This window comes from Microtus pennsylvanicus, chromosome 4, assembly GCF_037038515.1.
Source record: "Microtus pennsylvanicus isolate mMicPen1 chromosome 4, mMicPen1.hap1, whole genome shotgun sequence".
Lineage (NCBI taxonomy): Eukaryota > Metazoa > Chordata > Mammalia > Rodentia > Cricetidae > Microtus > Microtus pennsylvanicus.
In genome coordinates, this window is record NC_134582.1 from 106702429 (window position 1) to 106710242 (window position 7814).

The following is a 7814-nucleotide window of genomic DNA, read 5'->3' on the forward strand; positions in this document are numbered from 1 at the left end:
ACTGACCCTCTAAAGAAGGTCTTGCAGGAAAAGCTGCTGGTGTGCAAACAACTCCGTCCTCCGTGCGCGCTGCACAAAGGAATGGTGATCCTCAGGTTTCCTTGAAGAGCTCCAGACCAGAGGAATCTGCAATACAGAACTGGCTTTTTCGGCAAGATGGATGGAGGTTTACAGGGAGGAAATTCAGGGATCAGAAAGCGACCTCGGCAATTTCCAGAAACTGCGGAGGCAGGCAGGCTCTTTGGCTTTTCCCAGATCTAGCAAGCAGCATCCAGCGCCTGCAGGTACGCAGGAATGCTGCGTGCCCATCCCTTAACCTGTGCCTTCCACGAAAACCCTTTGGTAAAGCTGATTCCTAGAGAACCTGGGAAAGCTCACGTGGGTATGGAACTTCCAAAATTTGAAGGATCCTGTCCTGAGATGGGTCGGGGAGAGGGCAGCACAGACCAAGCAAAGAATGCTCCACGCGCCAGGCACGCTCCCGCGCATCCCTCTGTAGAGTGTGCACAGCCATCACAGAGAAAGCATGCTCCAGTGGCGCAATCGGTTAGCGCGCGGTACTTATACAGCAGTATATGTGCGGGTGATGCCGAGGTTGTGAGTTCGAGCCTCACCTGGAGCATGTTTTCTTCCCTTTCCGGCTCAAACATGTTCGAAAATGCATTTTTCCTTCCAAGAAAGCAAGAAATGGTAAATATTTTCCGTGGTGCGAGCATGTAAATTTCTATGACAAAGAGCATCTGGTCCTACTCAAACATGGATGGAAAACCATGAGTCAAGAGGTTAAATTAACTAAACGCTAATTTCTAGACAGGCAGAAACACTACCCATTCCCGACCCATCTCAGGACAGGATTCTTTAGATTTTGAGGGCTGAGTCAGTACCTGGTAATGCTAATACGGATCTCATGTTCTGCTATTTCCACAAGGCTTGAAGTGAGGCCTAAATCTACAATTGTGTCGAATCCTGCCTCACCACCTGGTTTAGAAAAGGCGCTCTGTGTAACCCGTGCCCTGGAGAGGCTGAAGCAGGAAGAGTGCCTGGAGGTGAAGGCCAATCTGGGATACATTACCGAGTTCCAGGCCCGCCTGGCATATAGTGAGATAAACGTAACCATCCCGGTTTTATCCTTGTCAGCTTGGTTCATATAAACATCTCCATAAAACAGGATTTATTTTGCAATAAAGACAATAATAAGGTTGCAATCCTCCTAACATGAAAGTGTGAGAGACCAGCTTCGACAAGTATAGCACTTACCAGGGTAGGGGCATGGGCGTTAGAAAAATAAGTAAAGAGAACGAAGACGTGAGTGAAAGTAACAAAACGGAAACTTAGGGTCATATCCAGCGAATACTGAAACCGACCGCATTTAACCATTCTGTTGCCGAAACAAGACAAGTAACCCTCATGTCCTGGACCAAAACAGTCTGTTGGCAAACCACTTCCTGGATGGAATCCATTGCTATCTTCCTAAGGGAGTAGGAATTTAGTTGGATCCTTGGACTTTTGTTTGCGGTAGGAACAGATCTACTTCTCAATACCTGAAGTACAAGGTCTGGATATTAACCACACCTGTTGACAATAACCTTAAGAGAGCAGAACTCTCGGGTCTAAACCAAGGTGGGACCTTTGTTTGAGGTAAAAATAGACAATAACCTTGAAGGAACGGAAGTGAGTTCCAACTATCTGACCACTAGATACAATAGGCTCACGTGAAAGGACTAGTATACACACAATGAAAACATGCTAACTCTTGTATATGTCTTTCTGCGACCTTCGGCCCTGCTCAGCTATTCAGGATAAAAATGCTTCTGCCCTTCTGCCTCAGATCAAGGTCCCTGATGCCTCTGAACTCAGGACCAAAATGAGTTAACCTTAACAAGCTCTTAACTGCAATCGGCCTTAGGTCATTATGCTACCATTGTAGAGAAAGCTATTCTTTATTGAGCATGCTTGGAGTCTCAAAAGTTTGACTCCCTGGTGACCTATACCTGCTTGGCACAGATATCCAGGCCCCCAAAGAAACAAACCCACACAGGTGTCCCACCCTATGAGACCCACAGCCAGGGCACCTTGGCTTTGAAACACCGAGGTGCCTGCTGTCAGTCCTCAGTGCAGACGCTTGCTTTCCTATTTTGCAGTATGTCTAATTAGTTCTGTTTACACCTTCTGTCTTGGGGAACTCCCTCACAGTTTAAGCATCACCATCTGGTCAACTCTGTTCCCAACATGGTTACTTCTTCCCCAGAAAAGAAAGTAAAGCACCTACATGATGTATTGTTCATCCGATATTATGTAACTTAAAAGTTATGAAGTAAAGTGAACAATACTTTAAGAGTGAGAGAAAGTTATTAACATCTTAGGAAAGAGGAAAGGAAAGATATTTAATATATATGTTTACACACACAAGAGTATTCCTAGCAAAACAGAGGGGGAAACGTTTATGAAAATGACAGTCTTTTGGGGGGGAGGTTGGAGACAGGGTTTCTCTACATATCCCTGACTGTCCTAGAACTCACTATGTATACCAGACTGGACTTGAACTCACAGAAATCTGCCTGCCTCTGCTTCCAAGAGCTGGGATTAAAGGTATGTACTATCATGTCCCCGTCTCTCTTTTTAAATATTCTTTAATTTTTAAAAATTATCTTTTATGTGTATGATGTTTAATCTGCATTCATATCTGTGTACCATATGCTTACGTGGTACCCTTCCAGGCTAGAAGAGGTGTCAGATCACCTAGAAACGCAGTTATAGATGGTTGTAAGCCTCTTTATGGTTACTGGAAATTGAAACCGTGTCCTCTGGAAGAGTATAGCCAACTGCTGAGCCACCTCTCCAACCACAACCATTTTTACTAGCTCATCATCTATGTGATCATAGCCACTTTTTGTAACTGTCTTCCTCTATTGCTCTCTGTGACCCTTGGGCTTTTACCCAATAGTTTTTATAATAACAGTTCTTTAATTTCATTTTCCTAATTAGTCTGCTCATCAATCATAATCACAAAGCACAGTAATACTAAGGTTGATAGCCCCAAGGATCTCTTGTCCTCCTTACCCTTCAGTAGAGTAATAATAGTTCAAGTTCCTTTTGGTGGTGGGGAAATCAGTGTAGTCAGACCAACTGCCTTCTTGGTCTGTTGACTTAGAGATTCAATGGAGAGGCGAATGGGATCATTATAACATCTTTTAAGGAAAGCTTTTCTCCATTAAAGCTAACACTGCAAGCCAGAAGAACATACAGTTGTGGGAACTGGAACCCCACCTCTGCAAGAGGGTCATTAGGAGTCATGGTGAATGATGCCCCTTTTATTTTTATCTGTCATTCTGGAACTCAAAATCCTAGTGAAAGACCTCTGGAGTGGGAAGACTTTCACTCAAGTCTCGGGATAACACGACTCCCCAAAAACTCACGAGAGACCGTCCTTGCTGCAATCACACGAGGTTTATTGATAGGACAGGGACCAGTGCACTGGGGCCGAAACTCATTTCCCACGCAGGGGTAGAAAGTTTGACCCCAGTAGCTGGGAGAAAGGGTATTTGAGGGAAAAAAAACACAACCCAGTAATTTAAAGGAGGTGGGGAGGGCGTCCTTGGAAAATTCCGAAAATACCAGTGATAATCACAAAGGTATAACTCCCTGTTTTTCAAGATTATTCTCAAGATTATAATCTAACTTTATCTTCAGCTAGTTCCTAAAACAGAGTCACTGAACCAGCTAACCTAGATTTTTGGCTCTTCTCTTCCTGCTTAGATTTTTGGCTCTACTTTTTCTGCTAGAGGTGTCTGGATTTATCCAGGTCTTTCACTAGTTGTGGGTAAAATAGCACCATATACCAGATGCTGACCCAGAGCACACATTGCCACCTAGAAAGTCTTGTCCCAGCCCTGAAAAGAACTGACTCCTAGCTGGTGTCACCCTGTCCAGTCATCTGCTTCAGGATGGTGGGGAATGGTTAAGCCCAGAAAACTGACAACTGTGGGCCAGCTGCCAAATTATTTCAGTGAAAAGACAATTCTCTGAGCAGAGCAGGAGGTTTGGAATGACAAGACAGCAAACAGATGCTCCCTAAGTCCATAGATGCTAATATTGGCAGAAGAATTACAGGCAACTGAAGGAAAGTTTGTATATACATTTACATCTATTTCAGTAAGGACAGAAGACTTCCTTTCCCTTGATTGAAGTGGACAAGTGCAATTCCCAGAGAGTCTGGATTCTGTGTATTATAGATGGAGGTGCAAGCCTGAGACTTCGCTTCCTCCATCAGCTGGTTATGAAGCACTTCCTGTGAAGTCACAAGCGCAGGTGATGAGAGGAAAGGTCACTGCATCAGTGACCCTGTGTGTGCTTTGCTTTCTTCTTTAAGGGAACCACAAGTGCATTTGGGACCTGGTAACACCCAGAACACTGCAGTTGGATGATGGAGTGTGGCCGTGCACATCTGCCTTTGTGTCTTGATCAGTCAGATGGTGCCCCATCCATATAGGAGCTCAGGCTGCATGTTACCATGGTAGCCCACAGCTGAGTGGTCAGGTTCCACTAAGACCCAATAGAAAGCCAAGATGGTTAATCTTGATCATCAACTTTCAGGAGCTAGGATCACCTGGGAAACAAGTCTTTAGAGGATATCTGTGAAGAAATTTCTGGATTAGATTAACGGAAGTGGGTAGACCCACTCGAAATGTGGGCAGAACCAATGTATGAAATGGGATCCCAGATTGCATAAAAAAGCCAGCCCAGCACAAGCATTCGTTGCTCTCTGATATGCAAATGATGCGAGCAGCCGCTTCCTATCAGCATATCTTCCCCACGTGATGGAAATGGATTGTAGGTGGATCTTTTTGTCCCAACAGCCAGATCTCAGATTACCACATGGAATCTTCTCATTTATTAGGATAGCTTGGCTGATAGAACATGCTGGTTTCTAACTAATTCTTATAACTTAAATTAACCCACATCGTTTAATCTATATTCTTTTACATTATTCGATGACACTATGCTGCCTGTTCTTTGTCCCTGGTGTCTCCTCATGACCCTACCCTTCTTCCTCCCAGCATCCTGGAAATCTTGCCTAGCTATTGGCCATTCAGGTCTTTAATAAACCAAAATGAGTGACACATCTTCACAGTGTTCAAAAATATTATTCCATAACATTTCCCCCTTTTGGTCTAAAAAAAAAAGGAAAGGTTTTAACTCTAACATAATGAGAACAACTATCAGGTAAGAGTTACATTTATAATATTTAGTCCATTTGTATTTGGCATATTTGGGGAAAATACTCCATTATTTATCCTATATTGATGAATTTAAAGCTTTGTACCTAATTCACCTTCTGTCATAACTAAGGAAATCTACAACTATAACTACCTAGTCTAACCCCATCAAAGGGTTATACCAGAAGAGTATAATATTACTTGAGCAAACAGGAAGCACAGTGCAAGCCACTTCCAAAACTAAGAAATGAAATTCGAGACATCTAGCTGCTTGGGGAGTCACCCCAAGATTCTTCTGTATTCCCAAGAGATAAACACACTATATTACAGGCAGTGGAGATCTCCCCACATCCACTCACACTGTGCTAGATACCAGAGAAAAAGAATTTCAGCAAACATGTAAAGACACAGCAGAAGCAAAAGACATTCCAGGGTCTGCAGCTTGTGTCTTTGCCAAAATGAGGTTGGTGCATCAGAGTTTCCTTCTGGTGGGCCGACACCTGGAGCTTTAGTTGCCACTCTCTGCTCCCCTGGCACCGCCAATGGCCAAAACCAAAACAACAACAAGAAACTAAGTAGGGCAGAAAGATACTTTTAAAACGTTTAGTGTGGGCTGGGCAGCACTGGTACACACCTTTAATCCCAGCACTTGGGAGGATCTACAAAGCGAGATCCAGGACAGCCAGCTTGGTCCATACAGCAAGTTCCAGGACAGCCAAACTGTTAAACAGAGAAATCCTATCTCAAAACACCAAAAAAGAAAAAAAATGTTGTATACCGCTCATTCTAGGCCACCCTGGGCTATATTGTGAAGCCTGTCTCAAAAACAAAAAAAGTTTTAAAAGCCTAGTACACATATGTTAAAGGCACTGATCAAATGGTATGCAAAGAGGCCATGTAGAAGTAAAGTGGCCAGAAAAACAAGCCTTCTCTTGGGAGTTGTGCGACCTAGTTTCGGACCAGTATGTGAGTGCTGTCTGCCGGGTCTCCAGATAGGGCTCACAGGAATAGTCTCACTCGGCAAGGACCAGTAGACTTTGGGGCCAGCGTGGCTTGTACACTCTCTTCTCTCTTATAACGAGTGATGATTCTCTTGGTGGTTTCAGTATCATTTTGTCAATCATGCATTGGTCAGATGTGATCATTCCTGAAAACCCCATTTTTTCTCGAATATCTTCCCCTAAAACTCTTTGGGAGCTGAAGCTTCTCAGGTTTCTTCTCTGGGGTGCCAGCTGTCACTGCAGACCCTGGGAGCTGTTGTGATTCCATGCTCATGGGATAGGAGGCAGATCACCCCTATTTCCGTAAATGTGTTTTGAACGCGATTGTTGCTCTTGAAAATGCGTGTCTATGTCAATCGCCTTTTAGTTTTATAAAGACAGTCACACCTGGCTCAATATGTGGCCAAGCTAGCAAGATGATAAGTATTGTTTTTTTTTTGTTTAAAGATGTTTTGATGTAAAAGTTGGGAGAAAACATATTTGACATATTTCTTTTTGCCAGAGGTTAACAGTGGAGGATGGGAAAAATATGTTTGTTCGTGTAGAAAAACATGCTTGGTTTTGATGTATAAATAAAGACGACTGGACCTATTTGGGGCTTGCCACTTGTGTGAAGCTCATCTGGTGGTAGAACAATTCATTTGTTTCATGCTGATGCCCCTTCCCTGCCTCAGGACCTGAACCCAGGCTGCGACTGTGCTGTGGCAATTCTTACAGTATCGCAGATTTGGCCAAAAGCTTGTAGCAAGGCACCTCATGGCTTCAGTGGGGAAACTACAGTTATTCTGAGGGGAGAGAAAGCAGAGAGTAATGGAATATATGTCAGCTCAATGTAGAAAGGGGCGTAGGGGGTCCAGCAAGGGAGTGATCACATGAAAAGATGAAATAAAAGGAGGACATGGCTACTCTTAAAGTATGGAGGTTTTTTTATTTTATTTTATTTTTATTTTTTTCTAAGGGAGAAAGCAGGCAGGCGGGAGAGACCAGGCTGAACATGGCTGGCAGACTGAACCAGACCATGAGAGTGTTATGGTGTTGAAAACCAGGCATTAACAACTGAGATGTTGAAAAGCGAAAACTGAATAGCGGCAGGACAATGTTTTCAGTCTCCATAGTAGGAGGATGAAATCAGCCTAGATTAAAGGCAGGGTCGTCTCTTTGTACCAATGATCGAGTGATTAAAAGTGGAACATTGCAGTATTATTATGATCATGGAAAAGGACTATGTTATAGTGGGTTTATGATCGGACAGTTAATATACCATGAGGCATCTTGTGGTCAGTTAGTTCTCAGAATAAAGGAAACACTTTACAATGTGTAATTTACAAGGTTATTGAGGAAGGACCAGTTGACCTCTAACTAAGTATGTGATTAAAATTTAACATTGTTTAACTAAAAAGAAAATGGAGCCAGCTGTCCCTGAACAGAGGAGAAGGTCAGGGTTGGGAGAGGAAGAGAGGAACCCCTGGCCAAGGAAGGTAGCCAAGAGACCCTGTGTAGCCAAAATGGCTGAGCTATGTAGGGATCAGGCTGGGGGAAGGGAAGCTGAAGTCCAGCCCTGAGAGGGAGAGGTTTAGGGTGGAGGGGTCAGAAGCAC

The 7814-nt window shown here is 43.6% G+C and overlaps 1 non-coding gene across 1 annotated transcript; it reads left to right on the forward strand.

Annotated features, from left to right (window-relative positions):
- Nucleotides 1-528: 528 nt before the first annotated feature.
- On the forward strand, nt 529-622 carry Trnai-uau (transfer RNA isoleucine (anticodon UAU)). Its single transcript has 2 exons — nt 529-566; nt 587-622. It is a non-coding gene; the product is annotated as a tRNA-Ile (tRNA).
- Nucleotides 623-7814: the final 7192 nt, after the last annotated feature.